This window comes from Pinus tabuliformis, chromosome 6 (assembly GCF_031772625.1).
Source record: "Pinus tabuliformis cultivar Carrire ecotype Pingquan chromosome 6, CPIR1, whole genome shotgun sequence".
NCBI classification, from domain to species: Eukaryota; Viridiplantae; Streptophyta; class Pinopsida; order Pinales; family Pinaceae; genus Pinus; species Pinus tabuliformis.
In genome coordinates this window covers 1,272,115,391-1,272,142,825 of record NC_142292.1, presented here as the reverse complement: position 1 = coordinate 1,272,142,825, position 27,435 = coordinate 1,272,115,391, and the positions used below count along the sequence as shown (strand labels likewise).

Genomic DNA, 27,435 nt, shown 5'->3' with positions numbered 1-27,435 from the left:
CATTATGCTAATATGGCAATTACTAGATTGGAAGGAGAAATAAGAGAAAATGAAGAGTTCTACCATAACTCAGTCCCTTAGTTCTATCCAATCAATGATCATGACAAATAACACATTCCTAAAAAAAAATCAGAAGATCAACAAAAAGAAGATCCAAAGGACCACAACAAATCAGTGCACAAATACATCAACAACCCAAAACTCATGGAAAACTCGTGATTTATTCCAGAAAATCCTGAGAGAATCAAATTTTGATCCTAGCCCGAAGTCCAAGGAGGATAAGCCACTCTTTCACTGGCAGATTTGCACGAATCGCACTTTCTATGACAATCATTCCCATCGCCTTCCTTCTTTAAATTTCGAGACTATCCTTCCCTTATTCATATGTAGCCCTGTCAATGAGAATATTGAGGCCTCTATTTCGCACTCCCCTCATCGATTCCCCGGATCCTCTGCTTTGCATTCTCCACATTCACTAAAAAGCCTGAGCATTTCCCTCATCAAAGCTCTTTCAATCAATCAGTGTGAAGAGTCTCCTTCCTTATGCATTCACATAGCCTACAATGACCTGATCAATATCCCTCTGTGTTAAGAATTTTAAGGTAGAAACTTCTCTCGAACTTGCAGCACTCATTGCAACTCTCTACCAAGCCCGTGGTGCTCCTAAGCATCGCATTGGTCACTTATTCCAGCTCTTATCAACAGCACAAAGAAGTGGGAAAAATCAATCAGATAGCAGTCAGCAGAAGAGGAGTCATCAATTCAAGAGAAGCGAAAATCGACTAAGACTCAGTGCACACAAGAACTTCAGAAAGCACTACAATACCACAGAAAATCAAACTTCATAATGGAATTCAACCCGGTGGAGAAAGCTGCTCAGAATGACAGTTGCACCACCTGCAAAGCGAACAAATTCATGATCAACAGACTCAAAGAAACAATTCAAGACCTCAGATCTAAGATGAAGATGGAGATCAACTACCAAAAGATGCAGTTTGAGAATCAGAAAGTGGAAATCATAGCCCTCAAAAATAAATGTATACATTTGGAGGAGGCTGTTACATACATCAAAAACTCCACCCTGAGCCAGAAAGGAGAAAACTCAATAAACCAAGGCAAAAAGCAGAAGTCCCAGCTAGAAAACTCTATAAACCAATACTAAGTAGTTTTAGTTCTACAATAGTATACAAGTAATATGTCATGTAAGTTTATTTTGTTACTATGCCAGTTTGTTAGGCAATATGCCAGAATAGTCTTAGGCTCTATAATAAATTTGGGATTCAAGCACTCAAGTATTAGGGACTGTGCTCCCATTTTCCTACTAAGGCTTCCAACTAAGGCTTGACTTCAAACTTTCTCGAATGTAATAGGAGTCAGCTCCTTTTCTTTTTTGGAAATACAAAATTAACCAATCTTGTAAAAAAAACAAGGCAAAGGCACATGAAACCTTCAACAAGCCCTCAAGTTGAAGCTTAAACCAAACTAGGGTTTTATCCTAGGGAAAACAACTAGGGAAAGAGAAATTATGGATGAAAATGGAAAGAATGGCCACCAAGAGGAATGATTTTGAGGCAACCACTACCAGTGTTTTAAGATTCGGCCGGCTCGGAACCGATTCGACCAAGTTGGTCCGAGTCAAGGCCTCACCAAGTCGACTTAGCCAGTGAACCGGTTCGACCGGCCATGTTGTTGTCGAGCCCTCAACCAGGTTGGATGACAACGGCCTGTGAATTAAAAAACATCGATTTTTATTTTTTTTTTGCTTTTGGGGGACTCCAAGGTTTCCACGATGATACTTTAATGGTTTTTTGTCCCTAAATAAGTTTATCTAGCTTGATCTTGAAAGGTTTGTTTAGGTGGTATCACATATGTAGTAGAGATTCCTTAAGGGATAGCTTCATTCTTCTTCAAAACCTTCCAATAGGTTCTTTGCCCTTTTCTTAAAGCAAACCTAATTTTGTGGCCCCAACCTTGGCCCTCCAAAGATGAGCATCGAGCCTTGAGTTGATGCCACGTGATGCTACACCCCTTGATGAGCCTCCAAATGCTAAAACACTAAACTTGAAAGCTTGGACGTTGGACTATTTGATGATATGCCCAAATGGACTGAAGATGCCCCCTGGCTGGCCTTGACCCTATTTTGGTGGATGGTGCCTTCTTCCAAAGCACAGATGAGGATGGTTATCATTGAGACGACTTAGGAGGGCTAGCACATCCCTCTTTGATGCCAATGCTTACCCTTAGGGGTGCCATGTCACTCACATGCTTGAAAAGGGTGACAGGTTCTCTCCTAGATAACATCATGGTGGAGGATGCACCTTTTGAAGATGTACACATGCACTTTGGGACTTTCTTGGAGTGAGGAACACTCTTGGACCCTTGTATTAGTTCCTTGATGACTTACAATCTATTTTGGAAGATAACGCCATTTCTCGCCTCCTTGGTTATGTGTTTTTGTTTTGATCTCTATATCATCCTCGTGTAGGTATTGGACAGTGCACTAGATGCTATTTTGATATAATGGATATATTAATGAGCCTACTTTGATCATATGTTGTCTTCTATCTATATTCTAAGGCTGTGTGTTTGGAAACATGAATGAAAATCTTTAAAATTATGTTTTTTAATAAAAAAATAAATATTTAATGTATTTTTTACAACAACCGAGTCATTGAAATCAAGCTGACTGAGTCGAAGTCGGAGTCGGAGTCGGAGTCGGAGTCAGAGTCAACCCTCGACCGAGTCGGAGTCGGAGTTTTAAAACATTGACCACTACAACTCTTGAAGTTGAGACTTTCCAAGTCCAAAAATTCCCTTCCTAGCTAATTCGCACTAAGCTCTAATTCGACCCCTTGCCTTTAAGAGGGGTCGAATTAGAGAAGAAAGAGAACGAGATTCAATTTATGGATAAAACATGATCACCAACTAGGAAAGGCCAATGCCGAGTCCTTGGGTTAATGGAGTCTATGGATGCATAAGATTAGCTAAATCTTGGAAAGGAATAAGGTTATTTTGATGCCCTAGAAACAAAACCCTAACTATTCCCTTTGAGGGATCAAAGGCACTTGGGAGAGCTACACCAAGAGTTCACCAAGGGGATTACCATTCATATTCCATATATGAGTAATGCTCACAATGAGGATATCTAGATTATATTCAATTTATTTTCAACAAATTAGGGCACAATACAAAAACCCTAGACAACCATTACATTCAATACATTAGACATCAAATGAAAAATTCTTCAACAACAAAGCTCACTTACAAGATAAAATGCATGAATAATCCATCATTGATCTAAGGTAACTTCTCCAAACACAAGAAAATAGCTCCAATATGCAAATTACTCCATAGATCACATCTTGCCAAGATACGAGAGGTCGAAATTCTCCTAAGGTGGGTCGAAATAGTCCAAGTGATGATGATTGAAATGAAAAGTCCTCTCCTCTATTTATATCAGGGGGATGACTCCAAATTTTGGTCTAAAATCCCCTAATAACAAGCTAAATTACAAGAAACACTTGGGTTACAAGCCAACCCACTAGCCCTTGATCAAAAGTGCAAAATAAGCCCACATGTGTGAGTCACTAGCCTTCTAGGACTAACGTCATGCATGAAATAGACTAAAATTGGAATCTCCAAGTGTTATGAGGTGTCTAATGTGGTGTAGTAGCATGTAAAAATCATGATTTGAGGGTTGGCCCTCAAATCTACCTCAATGGCTCCCTATGGTTCCAAAATCCAGCTGGGGCACCACAAAATGGTCTCTTTGTGTCTCTAACTACTCATAATGTCCATATTTGCGCCAGTGTGGAGGGATTTCCAAGTGCTACTAGCCCTCCCAAGCCTTTGAATGTGAGACCATCCTCATTTAGGCCCTGAATCAGCGACCATCTTTCATAAGTTGCTAAGGTCGACCTGGGGGCATACTAGGTCCAGGCATGTCATCTTAAATAATCATCAAATCCAGTGCAAAGTGGAAAAACATTCTGGGTGCAAGAGGTGCCCAAGGTCGTGTGTGATGTGTTGTTGCTGCTAGGAGGCCCAAGGCTCTCAACGCTTCCCTTGTTAGTGCCAATATACTTCTTTAATGAACTAGGTACCTATGGGTAAGATGCCCAAGACATGGGTTGTTGAACCACTTAACAATAAATAAATAAAATTCTAATGAAAGCAACCAGTCATTAGGGACAAAAATCATTATTGCATCTAAGTGAACCAAGCTTGAATGTAATGGGCTATTTAACACTTCAAATAAGGATTCCCTTCCAAAATCAAGGCCCTAAACTTGCAATGGTGTTTCCTCCCTAGATAGGAGTGGCTAAATGGAAACCCTATTAGGTGTTTTCAACCCCAAGGGGAAGTAGCGTTTCCTTAGACCACCCTTCAATTGGTAGGTGTTAGTGAATAATCATGATGGTACAGAGGGGAGAAAACTTCATGGCCAAGTGCCATGGTCAATGGATTTAACATGATGGGGATCCACATCCTGAGTGTATAGATGTGAGGAGGGAGCAATCATGGATGCATGAGTTACCAACTCAACCTTTGTTTTTCCACCCCTCTTGTGCACCTTTTACTTTTGCTTGATTTTTTTTTGTATTACTGCTCATAGCTCAAGGGTTACAACTTGCTTTGAATGATATAACAATTGTATAATGATGGGTTAATTTATCGCTCATTGGTATTGGGATATAGGGTTCCTTTTTATGATGTAATGGAGCAACATGTGCTTAGGAATTAGGTGATGGCCATAAAGGGTGAGGTAGAGCTCATGCTAGGCTTTTTCCCACATCCTCATTTGTATGTCCCGGCCATCCTTTGCATTTTGATATTCTTTGTTTTGTGGCCATGATATGTTTTTTTCTATTTCTTTTAGCTACATCAACCTCCCAAGGCAAACTTCCAAGCCCTAACCAAGTATGAGGATGTATGGGTGCCAAATCCCAGAGAACCAATGGTCAGTTGAACCCAAAGAATGGATGTGAGATAAGGGCTTGTAATGTATGATGGAAAGTGGTAAGTATGGAATAGGGATAGATGGAACTACACTATCTCAATCAGGGCTTCCCAAGTAGTGCCCCTCCTATACCCATTGGGCCATTAGGGGAGGTCCCACTGGACTAGGATCGAAGATTAACCCCCCATTTAAGGTGAGGGAACAAGATCACAATCAAAATCCCTCCTTTCAATTCACCCCATAATCCATATCAAATGCCCAAATACAAACAAGCACAAGCACCCGATTGCAAAATGAATAAAGTACCTTTTGTAGCCCACCTTTGTCCATGTGCTTTTGTAGGATGTGTGAGAAGCATATGGTTGATGCAGGTGGCGAAGATGTAATGGCACGTCATCATGTAGAGGTGGCTTTCAGGGGGTGCATGCCTAGTCGGCTTTCTGTGAAGAACGAGAGAAAAATTCTCTCCTATAGGGTTACCCATTCTGGTGGGTAACATATGGCTCCAACTAGGGGACAAGAGCTCACCATAGATCACATGATCCGTATGCTCAAATGAGGAGTTCATGAGAATTCCAACAATCCCTAGGTTGGCAGACCTGTAACCTGCACATTGCAATAAACTTGTTTGGGAAGCATGTGCATTGAGCATAGGTTATCACCCATGTTTTATGTTAAGGTATAAATCCATACAGAAAACAAAATCTATTCTACATGAAACATGATATGAACTATATTAAAATGCTCACACAATATGCAATCCAACGAAACTACTATGCAATGCTAGCATACAATGCATGACCTAAGTATAATCGTATAACCACTACAACGAGCATATTATTAGATCAACATAATACCCCTTTCCCTTATGATGGATCATGAGATAGAACAAGAAAGCATCACAATCATTCATATAGCATTCACATGTTGAATCACAAGGATGGGAAGTGGGAAAATAACTGTGTATGATGAAAAAGAGTTTCAGATAAAGAGGGAAAAGATGAAAAAGACATGCACCAATGGATCCTCTCTTGCAGCCTGAAGATGGAGTAATCAATGATTAAGCTCAAGAATTTTTGTTGAAAAGCCACCTTAGGCATATAACTCTTATTGATGTCTTGAGGAACATGGTGGGAGTGATATGGTGGGGGAGATGGTTGATAGGCAAGATCTTGAAAACTAGGCCACCTGTCACAACAATCACATTGAATAGGGTCAACTAGTGTTGATTTATCATGTTCAAAATTTATGTGACTCGAATATGACTAACGGATGCCAACAGGAAGGTATAAAGAGGTCTCAAATACATTAGCGATCATATCTTCCTAATCATATGGAGTACAAGGGAAGACAAGGACCTTGTTCACATAATCATCAATATCATAAATTGGATCCTTATCAAAATTGTTGGTTGATGTAGCTTGGATAGGTGTTCTAGCCTCAGGTGGTGTTAGTGAGGTAGGAACACAAGAACAAAAAATATCTCCAAGCCCAAGTTATTCTTTTGAATGGAGATATCAATTAAATTAATTAATCATTTTTTAATTTATTTTCCTAAGTTTTAATTTATGGAAATAGATTAATTAATTAATAATAACTAAGACATGGTCGATTTTCCTCTAGAGACTTCTAAAAGTTTCTAAGTGATCTTAGCCATCGATTAGATCATTTCAAATCTAGATCTTGGTCGTTGATTTCTCAATGAGAGATTATAAAGGAAATCGATGGCCATTGTTGGAGATCATGATCATGGTCATTGGGGTTTGACGCCAGCGAGGGTTTCAATAGCAATTGAAGCAATGAATATTTTTTGGGGGTTTCCTTTCATCAATATTCTTCCAATTTCTGAGATCCGGAGGAGGAATTTTCCCAGATTTCCTCTACAGACAAGGAGGCTGAGTTATTGAGGTCATGAGGGTTCCACAAGGGTCGTGTTTTCTCTGAGAGGGGTCAAGATTCCTTGTGGAGGTCGTATCTTCCAGGAGGAGGCCTTACGAGATTTCCAAGAGGGTCGTATGAGTTGCCAAAAGAGCCGAGAGTCTAATTTCGTATGGGCCGTGAGCATCAAAGGGTCCAAGAGTCGAATGTGTGGGGTCATACAAGTCGTATTTACTAGTGTGAGGCAGTATCGGGTTGCAAAGGGAGGTTGTGAGCCACCAGAGGTTAGATTGACTTGTGGAGGTGAAGAAATATTTTAGCAAAGCTTTGTCGGGGTTTGGAAAGTAGTATTGTAATATTTATCAATTGCAGAATTTGTTGTATATAATAATAAAACCCACAAACCTGAAGAACTAGTTTTCCCTCTGGGTTTTTCCAGGGACATTTTGTCCAAAAATATTGGTGTCCATTTTGTGATTGGTTTTTCTCAAGTTTCAGCAATTTATTTTGGGTAAATATTGCAATCATGTTTTCATTCAGTATTTACAGTAAAATAATTTTGCTCATAATTAAATGCATTGGATAATTACCGAATGATTGCAATAAGCAATATTTTATCGATTTTTCACGTGGTACCAAAGCAGATTTAAAGCACTGAGGTTCACTGGAGTAGATTAGCGTAGGGATTTGGAACAAGAAATCAAGGGTTTAACACCCAGATTGATTTCTTCAGTTTATTCTAGATTTACTTGGAGGGATTTTACCAGTGTTATTTTTTGTAGGAAAGGCTAATATTTTCAGTCAGGTTGCGAGAGTTTCTAGAGGGTTGTGTTTCCCAGATCTAGTCGCACGTGTGGAGCATTGAGGCCATGTTGAGGGCATAAATACTCTTGCAGGACCTAAAAGGTGAGGCCAAGTCTTTTTTAGGAGGCCGAGACTTCCACAAGCAAGGTCGTGAAGCCAGTTTGCTATGAAAAGGCCACACAAGTAGGTCGTATTGCTTTCCAGTAAAGCCGAAAATTCTCATAGTAATTGAGATCAATTGCAAAAGGAGACTGTGAGGTTTTCCAGGTATTTTTGTTAGCTGGTAGAAGAGATACTTATTTTTTATTTTCTCCTGAGGGTTTCAGTAATGGCTTTAGCACGATTGAGAGACCAAGTTAGGTTGGATGGCGCATGTAACTTTGGTGTCTGGAAAATCCGGTGCCTTCTTATTTTGGAAGAGCGTGGGCTGAAGGAATTTGCTATGGCACATATTGTTGTACCAACAAATCCTATTGCATGAGTATTGAAAAGATGATGCTAAGGCCAGGAATATTATTCTACATGGGGTCAAGGACCACATTGTTCCACATTTGGTGGAAGAAAATAGAGCCAAGAAGATGTGGGATGCCATCAACAAATTTTTCCAAGATAAAAATATGAATTGGAAAATGGTCCTAAGAAAGAAGCTCAGAAGCACCAGACAAAATAAGAGAGAACGTTGTCATTTATCTCGCCTACATCAGGACAGTCAGAGATGAGCTAGCATCCATTGTAAAGAAGATCAATGATGATGAGCTTGTGAGAATAGCCCTAAATGGGTTTCAGAAGCAGTGTGATATTTTCGTGCAAGTGGTCGGTGGAAGATCTGATTTCCTACTTGGGACCGCTTTTGGAACGAATTTACACAAGAGGAGCTTCGACTAAGCCTTGTGAAAGGCAACAATGGTACTAGTAACAATTCCAAGCAGAAGGGAGATGACAGCGAGAATGTTGCTCTTGTCAGCGAGGGCAAAGCAAAGAAGGGATTTATTAAAGGGTCCAACTCCAAGGAGGAAAAGAAGGAGGACATGTCGAAGATCAAGTGCTATGGTTGTTACAAGTTTGGCCATTACCACAACAATCACCCACAAAAGAAGAAAGGTGACAAGAAGAGTGAGAAGCATACACTGGTAGCCACAGATGAGAGTTCTAAACGGATAAAGGGTGAGTTTGCACTCATCGCCTGCAACAACAGTCCAGGAGAGCTATCGCAGAGTGGAATGGGCCATGGGGTACTCAAAGTGACAAGAGTTCTAGATGCAAGCACGGAGCCCGATGGTGTACACCGTAGAACACCTTCCTCGCTAAGGTTGTGTTGGTTGATGTAGCTTGGACAAGTGCTCTGGCCTCAAGTGGTGTCAGTGAGGCTAGGAACACAAGAACACAAAATATCTCTAAGCCCAAGTTATTCTTTTGAATGGAAATGTCTTAATTAAAGTAATTAATCAGTGTTTAATTTATTTCCCTGAGTTTTAACTTAGAAAAATATATTAATTAATTAGTAATACTTGAGACATGGTTGATTTTCCTCTAGAGACAACTAAAAGTTTCTAAGTGGTCTCAGCCATCGAGTAGATCATTCTAGATCTAGATATTAGCCGTTGATTTCTCAACGAGAGATTATAAAGGAAATCGATGGGCAACCTTGGAGATCATGATCATGGTTATTGGGGTTCAACACTAGTGAGGGTTTCAGCAGTAGTTGAAGCAGTGAATATTTTCCAAGGTTTTCTTTCATCAATATTCTTCCAACTTCCGAGATCCAGAGGAGGAATTCTCCCAAAGTTCTTCTAAAGACAGGAAGGTTGAGTTATTGTGGCTGTGAGGATTCTAGTAGGGTTGTGTTTTATCTGAAAGAAGTCGAGATTCCTTGTGGAGGCCATATTTTCCATGAGGAAGCCGTACGAGATTGCTAGAAGGGCCATACGAGTTGCCAGAAGAACCAAGAAGCTAATTCCGTCCAGGTTGTAAGCATCAAAGGGTCTAGGAGTCACATGTGCGGGACCATACAAGTCATATTTTCCAGTCTGAGGACGTGTCAAGTTGCAGAGGGAGGTCGACAGCCTTCCAAGGGTCAGATCAACTTGTGGAGGTGAAGAAATATTTTGTTGGAGATCTACCAGGGTTTGGCAAGCAGTATTGTAATATACTAATATTTATCAATTGTAAAATTTGTTGAAGATAATAATAAAACCCTCGGATCTAAAGAATTGGTTTTTTCTTCAGGGTTTTTCCAGGGACATTTTGTCCAAAAATATTGGTTGCCATTCTTCGATTGGTTTTTCTCAAGTTTCCACAATTTATTTTTGGTGAATATTGAAATCATGTTTTTATTCAGTATTTGCAATGAAATAATTTTGCTTAGATTTAGATACATTGGATAATTATCGGTTGATTGCAATAAGCGATATTTTATCAATTTTTCACAAAAAAGAAGGTTATTGATATCCCACTTCCCTCCTCCTATATGCAATAAATAAAAAATGTTAACCTCAAGGGAATTAATGGGATCGCCCTTATCAAGGTTTTCAAGAAGTACATCATCAAAGTTAACATCCATGGAAAGGGTGGAGCTTGCCTCAACTCTTCTTACCAAAGAACCATCTTCATTATGATCCCCACTATGCCCCTTTGTAAGACCATCTTCAAGATCACTTTTAATTCGTTCATCTTAATCATCTGAAAAAGATTCTTCCTTATGGTATTCTTCTTTAGGATGGCAAGGATCTTCTTCAGCTTCCTCAACATAATTGAGGAGGTGCTCTTCTTGGAAATTTACAGTCAAATCTTGAACAACTTCAAGATGACACATCAGTTCCCAATCCTTAAGATATTCTTTAATCAACACCTTAATGGAAAGGATGTTTTTAGGTCTAGAAGAACATTTAAGCCAATCTCTTTCACCATCCCCTAAGGAGTTAATGAAGAACCTCATGAGAGCATCCTCATGAACCATGTTGATCTCTTAAGTATACTTGATAAATTTGGCAAAATGGTTCACAGCTAAAGAAGGGTCACCATGGAATTTTGGAACATTCGTCATATAATCAGTATCCCAATGATTTGGATATCCAAGAATATCCTTGACATCCAGCATTGGGAACATCTCATCTAGATCCCAAGGAGCCATTTCCTTAGGTTTGTTGAGAAATCTAGGGCTTTGATATGTTAATGATTTCTCGATCTAGGTAACTACTTGTGAAGTCCTTTTTAACTTTTTATTTATAAAAACAATTTCTTCCTTACCAGCTACCATGAACAATAACACAAGACATAGGCAGCAGCCAGGGCAAAACCTCTCCAAGACCTTGAGAGGAAAACACATGAAAATCTTCTTATAGAATCTTCACTTGAGAAAATTTCCATGACCTAGACAAAGACCCTTTGGCTGATGTGTCTCCAATATCAAGGCAAGTACCTTTGACTACTGTTATCCTCTTACTGCTATTGTCCTCTAACTACAGTACAGTGAACTGGATCAGCTTCTAGATGAGATGGGACTAGCTTCTACCTTCCTTGTACCTTTCCTCAAATCGTATTTGTTTCAAGGGTGATTACAAATCAAGTTTTTACCCAACAACTTGATCTTCCTCTTGCAATTTCAGTCAGCCCTGTAAGTCTGCAATTTCACTGTGAATGACTTCACTAGATGTCAAGGAGTGGCTCTCCTAGACCTCCTATATCTTCGCTTGCCTTAAGGATTAGTCTTCTGTATCAAGATCCTTACCCTTGACCTTAGAACGAACCTTTTGGAGACCTTGTGGATGACTATCCTAGCAACTCTAAATCAAAGAAGAACAGGTCTTCAATTCAAGTTCACACGTGGGAGAGGTTTAGGGCTCTTCTAGCCCTCATAAACCTTCGCTCTTCTAGTAGGATACTTACACTTATTTCTGCCCTTCAAACTGTCCCAAAAATGAACCCTTTCCTTGCTAAAATGGGCACACAAGATAATGCCCTACTCTCAATCTGTTGCCACACATGTGGACAGACTTCTTGCTATTTCGGATGGCAGAACAAACTCCTTTTTTTCTCGTTGACCTGAGGCTCCTTGTCTTGACCTTTTCCTCGCACCTTTATCTTTGATTTTGACCAAGTTCTTGAGTATGAGAGAGTGACCGAATTGATGTCCTTGAATGAGGTGAGAGGGGCCCTTTTATAGTCTTCTTGTGATGCCTCGTTAGGCCGACTTGATGACTTTCCCTAAGCCGACTTGAAATCTGTCTTGAAGCCGTCTTCTATTAATGCATGTGTAAGCCTTCTTTGTGCCAAATTAATGGCTCTTTTGCCATGCTTTTGGAGGACGAATTTTACGTAGTTATTGCCCTTGATCTTGGAGACACAACTTCTCATTTTGACATATTATTTACAAGTGTAACAATTACAATAATGACACAATCCTATCACCTAGCCTACAACTCACAATGGAAGCTACTAAAACAATTTTGAGCATGAAACCCATGACTCAAATTTTACAAAATATTTTGCTAGATACAAATTTACATCATGTGTCACACTCCCTCTTAACTAGCGAAGTATTTATACATACATGGTACTTGGACAATTTTTTCAAGTTCTCAAAAGAATTATCATAAGAAGATTGGATTTCAATCCATCGGTTATAGCATCATTTCAACCAACATTGTTTTCATTTAGCAATGCCTTGACTAACAGCTCTATCTCTCACTTAAATCAGAGCACACAATGTTGGTGAGACTAATGACTAGTAGACATGCATCATTATTGTCTCTCTTAGGGTCATACCCACCGGGGTGTTCTCCAAGTATGCCCTACTAGGACTATTCTCATCTTGGGTCCCCAACCCTCAAGAATATCGGTCCTCTTGCCCACTCTTGTCTTGGATGCCCTACCACATCCTCAAAGAGTGTCGGATGCCAGATGACTACACAATCCTCCATTCTTTCTTCCAAACTGAAGACAAGAATGTCGTGTCTAACTCTCCCACTTAACCAGGGATGAGTTCCAAGTTTCACCTTACTCAGAAACTTGTTCAAGTTCCTTTCCTCATGGAAACTTTCCAGAGCTCCCTCTCAAACAGGGACTCTTTCATCGACACTTTATTGGGTCTTCTAGTTGCTTGATGATCCATAACCTTTAAGTCATCACTTTCTTGATATGTAGGGTCCAACCATCCATCACTTCCTTTCATCATGTCATTCCTTCTTTCCCGGAAAGTATCCTTCTTGGCTTTATATTTGGAGCTTTCTTCATAGGGCCAACTATCTTCACTTTTCCTTCAACAGTGATTGCTTTAGATCACAAGGAACATGGTTGTGACATCCTTCACAACTCTTCTTGCCATGGCCCTACACACATGTCCAGACCTTCTCCAAGAAGTCAAAAACCAAAACAAATCACATATTACCTTTTGGTGATGGCCTTTTCTAGAGACATCTTGTACCAATATCATGCATGCTCCTATCTACAAGGTTTTTCAAGTGTCAAAGGGTCTTCTTCTTCTTTTACAATGCTTCATGCCTTCTATCGAGAGATGTCATATTTCTTGGATATTGAATTCTTAATAACATGGTATCTTCTTGGATCTCTTTCTTCCTCTTTACTGCAAAGCTCCACCTCATGTCTCAAATGAGGTCATATGTTCACCTGCACAAACTAGAGAAAGAGATCTTCTATACCAAAAACAAATGACATGATATCTTAAAATACAATAACATACATACCTCATCAGTCTTGAATCATACCATGATTATTGCAGTGGACTTCTTGAAGGATCTTTGACCTGCAACAGAGTTGACTTGACTCTTGCAGCTTTTCTTAGTACCATCATTCTGAATTTCATGAACCTCAATTCTTTACAGAGAATATTTGCCTATAAAACCCTTCAAAGATTCGGAGAACAAAAGTGTTCTCATCTTAGGGTTTCCTACAAAATGTAATTCATTATTTTCTAGAATCCTTTCATAAAGAAATTCCTATACAACACACTTGTATCATGACTTTAACAGTTCTTTCAGAGGATTCAACATATCCTTATACATCAAGTGTTTCTCTATGAATGGTACAAAATACAATGTACATAGTCAGAGAAAGCATCCTTCAAGGAACTACTAACCATTACTACATAAGAATGTTCATGAATTTCAACATGTCACAAAATGCTTATGCAATCTATCATGGAACTAAGATTTATGTAAGAAAGCAGGAGGTGATCTTTCAATCATGGTAAAGATCTTGTGGGTCCTCCTTTTTCAGCTTCTTTTCATTGTCTTGTATTTCCTAGGTGACACGTGTTGCTTCATGTTTCCTCTTGCCATTCTTCTTTCACTTGGGACAATCTCTCCGGCAGTGTCCATATTTGTGACATTCAAAGCATTGAATCTTTGATATGTCTTTCTTGGGATGTTGCTAGTGACCAGACCTTTCAAATTTTCCGAACTTCCCTTTTCTCTTGAACTTGGCAGCAAATGCTTGCTCCTTGGATCCAATTGCAATGTCATCCTTGGTCTTCAATCTAGCTTCTTCCACTTTGCATATCGACCACAGATCATTGAGTGAGGATACCTCCTTTCTAGCCCATACGCTGGCTGTAAAGTTTCCCCAATCCTCGGGCAATGCATTCAGCACTATAGTAGTCATTTCTTGATCAGACATGATTTCTCCACAATCCTATAATTGATCTCTGATTTCAGAAACCCTCATAAAGTACAGAGCTATAGCTTCTTCTTTATTGATTTTCATCTTGTACAACTCATTTCTTAAAGAGATCCCTTCTCCTGCAGTGCTGACAGAGAATAGTTCTATCAATTTGTCATACATTTCCTTGGTTGTTTCAAGTTTGGCCACATAGGGAATCAAAGAGTCTTTGATAGATTCTATGAGAATCTTTTGAGTTGTTATTTCATTCTTGTTGTACTTGGCTAATTCTTAACTATCAGTAGGAACAGAAATTTTCTTTTGCACATGTTCCATAACTTCTTGTTCTTTTAAGTTGATGTCAGTTCTCTTCTTCCAAGCAAGGAAGTTGGCAACCCCAACTAACTTATTGCTTTCCTTGCAAGAGGACATCTTTTCAAGATTAGTTTTGCTTATAAAATAAGATACTTACTTGATATGATGATCCTTGAAGCTTGTCTTTGGATGGTTGCCTTGAGGAAGCTTGTATGTTTGTCCTTCAACTTGAATGTGAGAGAACTTGATATCTTATCCTTGAGGATCTGCTCTTCAACTGGAGTGTGAGGATGCGTGTTGCCTTCCTCTTATAGATCTGCCCTTTAGAATAGTAGATCTAGCCTTCCCTTTGATAGATCTAGGGTTTTGCAATGTAGATCTAGATCTTGTTTTGCCTTCAACTTCAATTGCCTTGCCTCTTCTTTAATGTTCTTTGTCAGCCCTTCCTTGATGTGCTACCATACGCTCTGATACCATGTTGAGAAATCTAGAGCTTTGATATGTTAATGATTTCTCGATCTAGGTAACTACTTGTGAAGTCCTTTTTAACTTTTTATCTATACAACCAATTTCTTCCTTATGTGTGTGTTCAATAACTTCATCAACCAGCTACCATGAACAATAAACAAAAGAACAATAACACAAGATATAGGCAGCAGCCAGGGCAAAACCTCTCCAAGGCCTTGAGAGGAAAACCCACTGAAAATCTTCTTATAGAATCTTCACTTGACAAAATTTCCAAGACCTAGACAAAGACCCTTTGACTGATGTGTCTCCAATATCAAGGCAAGTACCTTTGACTGTTGTTGTCCTCTTACTTCTACTGTCCTCTAACTGTGGTACAGTGAACTGGATCAGCTTCTAGATGAGCTAGGAGCAGCTTCTACCTTCCTTGTACCTTTCCTCAAATTGTATTTCTTTCAAGGGTGATTAGAAATCAAGATTTTACCCAACAACTTGATCTTCCTCTTGCAATTTCAGTCAGCCCTGTAAGTCTGCAATTTCATTGTGAATGACTTCACTAGATGTCAAGGAGTGGCTCTCCTAGCCCTCCTATATCTCACTTGCCTTAAGGATTAGCCTTTGTATCAAGATCCTTACCCTTGACCTTAGAACAAACCTTTTGGAGACCTTGTGGATGACTGTCCTAACAGCCCTAAATCAGAGAAGAACAGGTCTGCAATTCAAGTTCACACGTGGGAGAGGTTTAGGGCTCTTCTAGCCCTCCTAAACCTTTGCTCTTCTAGTAGGATACTTCCATTTATTTCTGCCCTTCAAACTGTCCCAAAAACAAACCCTTTCCTTGCCAAAACGGACACACAAGATGATGCCCTAGTCTCAATCTGATGTCGCATGTGTGGACAGACTTCTTGCTATTTCAGATGGCAAAACAGACTCCTTTTTTTTCTCGCTGACCTGCGGCTCCTTGTCTTGACCTTTTCCTCGCACCTTTATCTTTGATTTTGACCGAGTTCTTGAGTATGAGAGAGTGACTGAATTGATGTCCTTGAATGAGGTGAGAGGGGCCCTTTTATAGTCTTCTTGTGATGCCTCATTAGGCCGACTTGATGACTGTCCCTAAGAAGACTTGAAATCTGCCTTGACACCATCTTCTATCAATGCATGTGTAAGCCTTCTTTGTGCCAAATTAATGGCTCTTTTGCCTTGCTTTTGGAGGAGGAATTTTACATAGTTATTGCCCTTGATCTTGAAGACACAACTTCTGATTTTGACATATTATTTACAAGTGTAACAATTACAATAATGACACAATCCTAACACCTAGCCTAGAGCTCACAATGGGAGCTACTAAAACAATTTTGAGCATGAAACCCATGACTCAAATTTTACAAAATAATTTGTTAGATACAAATTTACATCATGTGTCATTATAAATACCGAACCTAGTTAAACTTTCTTCAACAAGGTTTTGAATAGAAATGAATGGAGGAGTTGCCAGGGTGAATCTAAAATGCCTTAAATGATGCTTGCTTCACCCTACAAGCATTTGCTTGAGACATTGAAACTTAATGAAGTAGAGGATTTTTGTCATTTGAGATTTTCCCCTTCAAAGGAATGAAGCTTAATCTTCAGATTACATGGAGGTAGACTCACTCCCTCCTCGACAAAGGCGTCAAAAATGTTGTCATAAAATCTAGCAAGCCGTGTGCAGGGGCACCCTATAAGGAAATCACTAGACCAAGTGACAACAATAAGGTAGTAGCCCACTGTCACCACAGCTACTACCCCGTGCTCTTTACGGATTTTCACCCATGGGAGGAGTCCCTATAGATAGATCACCTAAGAGGTATTCTAGGCTTCAAGGTATAAGCTGACTAAAATGCTTCTAAGGGAGGACTCGACTTAAGGACAAGGCTCAAGCAAAGGAGAGGAGGCAATGAGGCAATGAGCTTCCCTTAGACAAGCCAAAGCTAGGGAACACTAGACCTGCGATTTGAGTATTGGTGTGGAAAAGGGAATGTCCCAAGGTCAAGGTTTAAAGAACATGTTTCCAATAATAAGTACTAGCAAGGCAAAGGCACCCTTCAACGAGCCATCGAGTTGAACCTTAAACAAAATAGGGTTTTCTCCTAGAGAAAACAACTAGGGTGAGAGAAATTATGAATGAAAATGGAAAGAATGATTTTGAGGCAACCACTACAACCCTTGATGTTGAGACTTTCCAAGACCAAAAATTCTCCTTCCTAGCTAATTCACACTAAGCCCTAATTGGGTCGCTTGCCCGTAAGAGGGCTAGAAAATAGAGAGGACGGAATTCAATTTATGGATAAAATTTAACTTGATCACCACCTAGACAAGGCTAGTGCCTAGTCCTTGGGTTGATGGAGTCTATGGATGCTTAAGATTAGCTAGATCCTAAGTGACTTGACATGGGAAACGCAGGACACGCAAATTCGAGTCTCCGACATGGGGCACATAGACCCCCAAAACAGGACAAGTAGGACATATATATATATATATATATTAAAAAATTAATACTAAATAGATATTTCAATGATTTCATATTACACAAATCCTCATTCATGATACAAATTCAAACATAGATCTAGATTCTAAATTGTAAATTTGTAAGTTGTACAATGTAACACTATGCATACAAATACAATTGTGACCAATTAATCAATGATCCAATAGGAGAAAGACAAAAAATTACAGTTTTCTCATTAAGTCATCAAAATCAAAATGTGTTACATAGGTAGTAGGTATTGAGTCTTGAGGACTCCTTACTAGAATTACCATTAGCAAATACAAAACAACTACAAGGTAGTAGTTAGCTCATCAATCATCATCATCAAAATCAACATCATTGTCATGGTCACCACTGTTCTCCTCTATTGCATCCTACTCTATGTCCAATGTAATCTTTGCACCTGTCAATGTGGAGGATGACCCCTTAAGAGTATCACCATCATCAAAAGTGAAAGGCTCTAGAACCAACTCGTTAAGATCCAAGTTGGTCAATGCCAACTCAACATTGTTGTCCAATCTCATATCAATAGGAAAGACATCCCACATCTTTTTCTTTCCCTTCAACCACTCATCCCTCTGCCTAGATAAGACAAAGGTTGGTGTGCACATACACCATTGTCTCTGCTCTGCACTGCTCAAGCCCGCTCTTCTTGACACTACACAAATTCCCATATGTACTCCAATTCCTCTCACAACAAGAGGATGAAGTAACCTGAGAGAGAAGTCTCATGGCAAACTGTTGTAGAGGAGGGTTTGTTTCCCCATGAGTTTCCCACCAACAATAGGGCTTCTTAGCCCCCCTGTCTCTAATCACATCATAGCCTGCAAATCACCCAATGCCAATGGAAAACTCTGCAAAGGCATCCTCCACCTCATCAAAGGATGCTCTATCTTGAAATATCTGCCTCAATGCATCCTTCCTCCCCTGTGAAATTTCACCAGCCATGTGAGGAGGGAATCTGTGGGAAGGTCCACCATTCAACCACTCATGGTTGTAGTATTTTGGGTTCAATGAGTGAGCCAAGGTGTGCAATTCTTGTCACATCTGCAAAGGTTGGTGTGCACATACACCATTGTCTCTGCTCTGCACTGCTCAAGCCCGCTCTTCTTGACACTACACAAATTCCCATATGTACTCCAATTCCTCTCACAACAAGAGGATGAAGTAACCTGAGAGAGAAGTCTCATGGCAAACTGTTGTAGAGGAGGGTTTGTTTCCCCATGAGTTTCCCACCAACAATAGGGCTTCTTAGCCCCCCTGTCTCTAATCACATCATAGCCTGCAAATCACCCAATGCCAATGGAAAACTCTGCAAAGGCATCCTCCACCTCATCAAAGGATGCTCTATCTTGAAATATCTGCCTCAATGCATCCTTCCTCCCCTGTGAAATTTCACCAGCCATGTGAGGAGGGAATCTGTGGGAAGGTCCACCATTCAACCACTCATGGTTGTAGTATTTTGGGTTCAATGAGTGAGCCAAGGTGTGCAATTCTTGTCACATCTGCTGACAAGAATATCTTGTATGGTGGTGAAGAAGGCCTTCGATGATGTCTCATACTCAGGGCACTCACTCTATAAAATAATGGTCCTCCTAGACTCAATCATGGAATCCCATCCCTTGTAAACCTCTCCTAGGGTGGGTTGGTCTATATTTGAAAATCGTAGCAAAGTAATGATATGGTCCATGATCTTAATAATGACATCTACCATCTCCCACCAAGCATCATCTAACACTACATCCTTGACTCTTTTTTAGGCTACTTGATCTGCCTTTCTCCAAAAAGACCAAAACTCTGAAATAACCATGGCCCCAAGAGCGATCTTGACCTCCCTCAACCTCTTCAACATGATGAATAGAGAGGCAAACCGTGTATCTGCAATCTTCAACAATGATAGATGGGTGTACTCCTTGTAGATTGTGAGAGCATTAGTATGATTTTGTACAAAGTTGTGGATATGTCGTGCATCCTCAATAACACTTCCAATCCAACGCACATCAGAAGAAATAGTTTTAAGTGATAAACTCAAGGAATGGACAATGCAAGGTGTCCAAAATACTTGTGGATATATAGCTTCCACAATCATGTCAGCAGGCCTTGCAAATAGGTGCATTGTCTGTAATGATTTGCAAACAAGAATCAACACCTACATCTTCAATAAATTTAATGAACAACTCACCCATATATTGTGCATCCACTGATTTCAAGAAAATTGGTCCATTCAAAGAGACACCATGAAGTTGATGAGTGGGTGGCATGTCGGATCTATCCATCCATCATAAACAATACTAACCTCAAATGTTGGCCATATTGATTTAATAGGCTCAAGCAGTTTGTCCACCTCTTTCTTTGCCTTAGTCAACAATGTGGTTCTAAGCTTCTCTAACCCAGGAGGCACATACCCTGATGGAGCCCCTTGAGTTAGAGCTAAGCACATCTCAAGAAATAAAGGTGATTGTTCAACATTAAAGGATATGAAGTTTAGATAGAAAAAGAAGGCAATGGTGATATCAAGCTCTTCCCATCTCTCTTTCTAAAATATCTTGTCCATTCAACCAAGTGTCACTACCTTTCTTTTGTTGCTTGACCTATACCCCCACCAAAACTCTCAAATGGAAAATTGTTGTTGCTTTTCTTCAAGAATGGAAGGGGATTCTCATTCTTTTTTTTTAAATGATGCAACCACCCTTGCCACACTAGGATTGCCCTCTTTTTCCATTTATTTCCTCTTAGCTACAGACACATTTGTACATGCTCCAATTCCACAACCCAGTAAGCCCAACAAATGAGCTTTCACGCGGAAATAAGTGCTCTTGAATGATTGTCACAATAGCTACATGTCCAAGAAACATTGCCTCATCCCTTTAACTTGTTGCATGACCCTTGATCTCTTGTGACATACTTCCAAAAGGGGTATTTACTTTCTTGAGGTTGTTGTCTTTCTAAATTTATTTTGCCCTCAACATTTGAAGTTATTGTTGAAACCCCATTGTCAACAAAGGGAACACTTGCAGACCCTGATGAAATTGGAACAAGAGGGGCATCACCAATGGGGACATTCTTCCCCTTCTTTTGCCCCTTCCCCGCTGCCCTTGATTGAGCCATGAATGTTGTCGAAAAAATAAAGAAAAAATGCACAAGCATGTAAACAAAATGGAGAGGCAAACTATTGTAGCAAAAATGGAAAAAAATGGAATCAAATGCAATTATCGGTTGCTTGAATCACCTCCAAAACACTCCCAAATGTTAGAAATTAAATAATAGATCAATGGAACACAAAATATTGCGGAAACACAAACACAAAAAAGCATAAAACAAGAGAGACACATATATACGTGGTTCACCCAATTTGCGCTATGTCCACGAAGAAACATCCAGACCGTCCTTTATATTATCCAGCAAAATGAAGAGATACAACCTACAACAAATCCGTTGTAACTTCCTCTTCGCTCTCACACAGCCTCCTCTCTCTTTCTCGCACAAAATAATAATCCATAATCACAATACAAATCTCTCATATATATTGAGAGTTGCCTTCTAGGGCCAAATACCCTAAATTAACATAACTTCTATCGTCAGATCTTTCACCTAATGAACTTCTACCGTCAGGCACTGGGATCCAACCACAGCTAAAACAAAAAACTTTGAACAATCGTGAAGATAATCAGGCTCCACACCCAACACCAAACCCTTTTCTAGTCACTCCCACACACCCAACACCAAACCCTTTTCTAGTCACTCCCACACACCCACAACAAGAGAGAGACACAAGAATGAGGAATTAAACGGCCCAAATCAGGCTTTTAAATCCATGCAGCACAATTTTTAGAGGGACACGTGTCCCAAAATTGGGATTCACTAACCCATCGAATCCCAATCGTGTGCCCAGCGAATCCCACATGTTAGGACACGCTTGAGCCACAAATCAGACACATGTCCCCTGAGAATTGTGTCTGACATGTGGGATTCGGGACACGAAGGGGGGGCGTTGGACATTGGATAAACCAACGCTCCCCTTATGTTTCGCGACATGGACTAACCACCTCTTGTGGATCCTTATCTCTAGTGATGCAATCGTTGACTAACACTTACGGGTTTTGGTCTAACGGCAATCGTGATTCCCAACAAGTGGTATCAGAGCGTAGGTCATGAGTTCGATACACACCTGACTCGCGTTGAGGGGGGAGATTGTTGGACATTGGATAAACCAATGCTCCCAGTGTGTTTCGCCACATGGACTAACCACCTCTTGTGGATCCTTCTCTGGCGATGCAATCGTTGACTAACACCTGCGGGTTTTGGTCTAATGGCAATTGTGATTCCCAACAAAAGGTCAACCTTCTTGAATAGCATATATAGAATGCACTTCCAAGGTGCAAAGTTGGAAGCATCCTCTAGATGGTCACATTCCTTGAGACCAAAAACTAGTCATATTTTCAAGTTTCGGAACAAAACTAAACCAAACAAATCAGCCAAAAAACAAATCAGATCCAAAACCTATCATGAGTGTGGATTACCCCTCTCAGGCATAAAACAAGCACAACAATCATTGAAACACTTAGGGCATCACATTCTACAGGCTACAACTTATCACATGTCCAGATCACATGAATAACTGAAGCAGAAGCAATACATCCACTGAAATCCTCTCGCATCTCCCTCATAAAGAGCAGCCATATCCATCCACAGATTTCAGATCTGCCACTCTGATGCCATCTTAAAATTTTCAGATCATGGTAATACATATATGATATTACCACTCAAAAGATTGAAACCCTAAACTAATAGGCACTAAAACAGAAACTACTCTCAGAACAGTTAGTTCTGTAGAGAAAAGAAGAACTAGATAAAGAAATTAAAACAAAACAAAAAAATCAGATAATATGAACAGCAACTGTATAACCGGACTGTCAATCACATCACTGTTTTATTAATTGAACAACAGGAAATACTAGTGTTGATAATATTGGCGATATTCGAAAATATAGCGATATTTCTGGCAAAATGATATACATCAGAGTAAATATCGCGATATTTTCCATTTTGAAAATATCACGATATTTTCAAAATATCCGCAAAATATCGCCATATTTTGAAAATATCGGCTATTTTTAAACATCTGAAAATTTGATTTTTTTATGTTTGCAGATATTTGCCGATATTTGACAATATTGCCAATAAGATGTTTCTGGACCCTCGCCGATATTTTGCCGATACTGATATTATCAACACTAGGAAATACAATGCACTTAGCTCAACTGCTAAACAGACTCACTGAATTAATAAATACTCACCCACACTGCCTTATCAACACTAGGAAATACAATGCACTCAGCTCAACTGCTAAACAGACTCACTGAATTAATAAATACTCACCCACACTGCCTTCTATGAAAGGCTCTGATCAGAATAAACTAAATCAAACTAAAGACAACCTAAAGAAGTACACACAAGTCTGAATGGGAAATATTCCTGGAAATAATGCCCCGAAACTAGCTCATGCACCCAGCTAAAAATAAAACTGCTGCTAAAGACAAAAGAATTCTAAGCTAAGAAAGTCTCCGCTTCTAAATATAGCGGACTGGCTAACGATAAACGAAGTAGAAGAGGGCGCATGCATACTGCCCACATGCATGCACCTCACACACACATAAGTTATAACTCTCTATAACAGGACCCTCATTCACACTTTCACAGAGACCAAGGTAAGACTGTTGAAACATGCCATCTCTGCTGGAGAAACAACAATGACCCAGCAGTCACAGGTAAAACTAACAGTTATGAACTTCAATTTTGCTATAGTTTTTTAAAGATTTTGGCATACCTTCTCTATTTTCTTGTGCCAAAAATGTTGGGCCATATTTTCCCATATTATATTTTCCATTTGGCTTCTGTCTGAACTAATTTCTACACCACTAATGAATAATAGTGCCCTCAAAAATCAAAAGCAGAAATCAGTGAACAAATATGAAAATATGCCCTTGGTGTCACTAGCAAATTCCCTCTCCATTTGAACTGGTGCTTGCCAACCTCAGGGGGGTGTCCTTAGTCTTAATACCTGCTGTCTGTACCTGTAAATCTGCTATATATCATAGAAAAACAGCAAGAAAATGGCTGTTTGACTAGTATGTTTGTGGCCAAACAAGAGCGTAAAAAATCTTAATTTAACTTGTGGAATGATCCTTTGGAAATCAGCTTTTTGTATGAAAAAATAAAATAAAAACAAAGCATATTTAAGTGGTTAATTACCAAAGTAATTGCTAAAATAAATCTTGATTAATTGCACAAAATATCATGAAACAAACAAACCCAAACAGAGTGGATCAAAAATGAGTTTTATTCTGCAAGAGCCAAAAGGCTGGCCGCACCAAGATGACAATTACAAAACTGAAGGCAATGATATCCAGACACAAAATAATAAGAGTTAGAAAACAGCAGAAAGAATGATGAAGAGGAGAGAAGGCTGCTTGCTTTGCTCAAGACAATTTCAATTGAAAGGTTGCCCTTCCGCTGTATCTATAAATCATATTTAGATCATACTCATTGGATTGCATATCCATTGAGATTCTCTTGAAATCATACTCATTGCATTCGTCTTTCAGTAAAGAATCCAAAATCCGCAATCAGAATCGACATGCAAGTGCTGCTAAAAATATAAAGTGCTTGCATGTCGTCCATAAGTAGTTCATCGGACATAGAATCTCACAAGGAATTGAAATATACCATTATCTCTGACATGCAAGTCTTCAGACAAAACCTGCTAAAAATAGTAGGTGCCATGCACCTTACCCAGGGGCCAAAGAAGCCTCATTGGAACTCTGAGTTCATAAGGACTCCAAATATGTGATCAATGTCGCTGTGCCATCCCTGGAACTCCATCTCCTACAAAGTAGGGAACCTGCTAAAAGTAGCAACTCTCTCCAATATGTGCAAAAATGTGTCTAAATCATCATTGGATCAATCCTACAACTAGTCTCTCTAGGAACCAACCCCAACTTGCATCTGCATCTATCTCTGAACCTCCAGCCTAATAAAATGAGCTGGTCTTTAACCCTCCAAATTTGCAAAGGGCAAATTTAGGGGTTATGGGTTCTCATAACTCTTATACCATAAGACCAAGCCTGTTCCTTGCTGTAATTTTGCCTTAATCATCTAACTTCATAGTAGTCCATGGAATAGAATAAGAACTATAACCAAGATAAAGAATTCAAGGTACTACTAATAAATATAACGATATTGTATCCAAAGCATACACTTATATTTACACACTAACTTGCCTCTTAGTGCCATTCTAACACATACCTTGGCAGGGGTGTGGTTAAATAATACATCTCTCAATAATTCTTTCTCAAGCTCAAACGCTGTGGGAGGCTCTGTACTTCCATTTGCATAGATAAATGTCTGTGCCTTCCGCAGAAGACAATCTGGGTTCTTAGCCTGAAAAATAAAATAAAGAAAATTGTAATTTCAATATGATTAAAATGCACTTCGACAGTAACAGTTTTAATCTGACCACATCTGTGCACTAGTGAAAAGCAGCCACAGAATAAAATAGTTTTCTAATTTTCAAAAACTGTTCCCAATTATTTAATTTAAGGGTATTAAAAATAAAAAAGTGGAACCTCTTCAGCAAAAATATCAAATGTTCTCTGTTCATTGATGACCATAGCAGCAGAAATAAAGACAGCTTTAGCAATCTTTGATGGAAAATGTTCCATTGCATATGATATGCATGCGCCTCCAACATCATGGCCAACCAGAATTACCTGCACAAAAATGTCACTAAGCTGGAGATATTTGCCCAATGTAAACTTCGATTCAATGAAGAAATCTATTACCAAGAAAAAAAATTATTATGACTTTGTGCTAATGAATCTTTTAAATGAAGAGTTTCATGGCATCGAGTTATGTGATATGAAGCACTGATTATGATTGTAATAACTATAATCATCTTGATTTGCCTTGTAAAATATTACATTTCTTCTAGTACAGGCAAGAATAGATGAGCCAACTACTCAACTAAAACTAAATTCATGAAAATCCAGAAAAGCAATACAATACCAAATAAAATATCTATGAAGCAACAGTGTTGCAAACATTGCAAAAAAATGATGTTGATAACACCACATTGCAATTTTTTCTAGGCATCAATCTTATTGGACAAAAAAATCACGGATTTTTAGGTCCGAAAAAATTGAGAAATCGTAAAAATCATGATAAACTCAGGATAAATTTGTGATAAAAATCGGGATAAACTCAGGATAAAATCATAAAAACCACAAAAAAAAATAGCGAGTCAATCCAAAAAAACTCCATGAGTCACTTTTTGTTTCTTTTTTTCCCAATTTTTACGATTTTTTTGTTTTTTGTCAATTTTATCCCAATGCTTATTTCAGCAGCATTGATAGGAAATATCAAATACTCATTCTAAATTAAATTATAATCATGGATATAAAAAGCGACACCAAATGGACAAGTATCAAACAGAAAATGTGTTTTCAAATGTCAAACCTCGGTTAATAGTGGGGAACATGGGTCAGACCAGTCAAATGACCTTGTGACAGGTGAGAGCAGCTTTTAAATCAGCCTTCTTGTTAAAAAGGCCACTTGTTAGCCTGGTGGGCTAGCTAGAGTAGTGGGGTGCCTTGAGCTTCATGCAGGAGGTCTTAGGGTCAATCCCCTGGGCTGGCTGCCTCTGATCCCTGCCAGGTCAAGCACCATAATCAGCACCAACGAGTTTGCACTGGATGCCATAAACGAAATGTGGGGAAGTGTCTGGGAGTTTTCCCACAAGGTTTTCCTTCGAAACAAAAAGTTTACAAAAGTTGGTCTCTCATACATCAGCCTATTACAGTTTTCTTGCACCTAGGTGAACAGAAACAGTGCTTAGACACATCCCATTAAACAATAGCTCCAAAGTACTAATTATTATTCTAAAGTAGATATCAGTCTCATTTTTGCTCTAAAATTAAGGTCAGGCTTGTTACAGGGCTTCAAACTCCTTTTTCATTAACATTTTGGTAACTCTACTATCTCAGAGAGGTCCCAGAGCTATTATCCCTGCTCCCTACTAAGGCTGGCCGCTGTACAAACTGGTTTTAACACATAATTAGTAGTTCAGTAGGACAGGTCAACTTACGCACTACCTCAAGGAATTTTCCATTTCAAAGGCATCCAAATTGCCAAAAACTCTCATGTTGAGACCCAAGACAACAGAAAAATGTGTCACTCTCATAATTAAAACAATATGCTTTTTGAAACAAATGCATCTTAGTGAACGTAAGAAAATACATCATAAAAATCATGCGGCTCCTGCCAAAGCAGGTGTATACCACAACAGTACCAATTTTTCTTCTCTAAAAATTTATATCCTAGCTGCAAACTGTACTGCTAAATTAGAATTGAATGTGCAGCTTCCTCCAGGTGAAATAATGTATCTTCTCCATTATAAGCTGAGTGGCAGCATATTTGCCATAAGGAGATGGCTGTTATTTTATAGTGCCCCATATACTTCTTCCTGCCTATCTAAGCACCCATTTACCCCCAAGGATGTTCCCATTCTTCTAGAAAGGAGCAGTAAACAGAGAATGGCATTCTATCACAAACCAATCCCAACAGGTTTCGGCCACCTTACAATCCTACAATAACTACTTGACTGTTTCTGTCTTGCAACAAATCACACATCTAACATCTGTACAGCGTATAGCACATATGTTAGAGTCCAATTACTTGACTATTATTGAGCATCAGCCACCTAACAATTTGAGCTTTGAATGATCATGTACTTTTCAGATGCCTTGGAACTTCCTAACCCATATTGCCTTAAGATCATAGAATGGCCCTCTTCCATTTTGCTTCTGTCAAAAATCAA

At 39.2% G+C, this 27,435-nt stretch overlaps 1 pseudogene across 1 annotated transcript in view; it reads right to left on the bottom strand.

Annotated features, from left to right (window-relative positions):
• Nucleotides 1-27,435, bottom strand: part of LOC149263291 (putative methylesterase 11, chloroplastic) — a 142,986-nt pseudogene that overhangs the window by 32,081 nt on the left and 83,470 nt on the right. The window contains exons 3-4 of the transcript XR_016259247.1: nucleotides 25,187-25,330; nucleotides 24,867-25,001 (exon numbers count right to left, since the gene is read on the bottom strand). The product of XR_016259247.1 is annotated as a putative methylesterase 11, chloroplastic (transcript). The remainder of the gene's footprint in view (nucleotides 1-24,866; nucleotides 25,002-25,186; nucleotides 25,331-27,435) is intronic.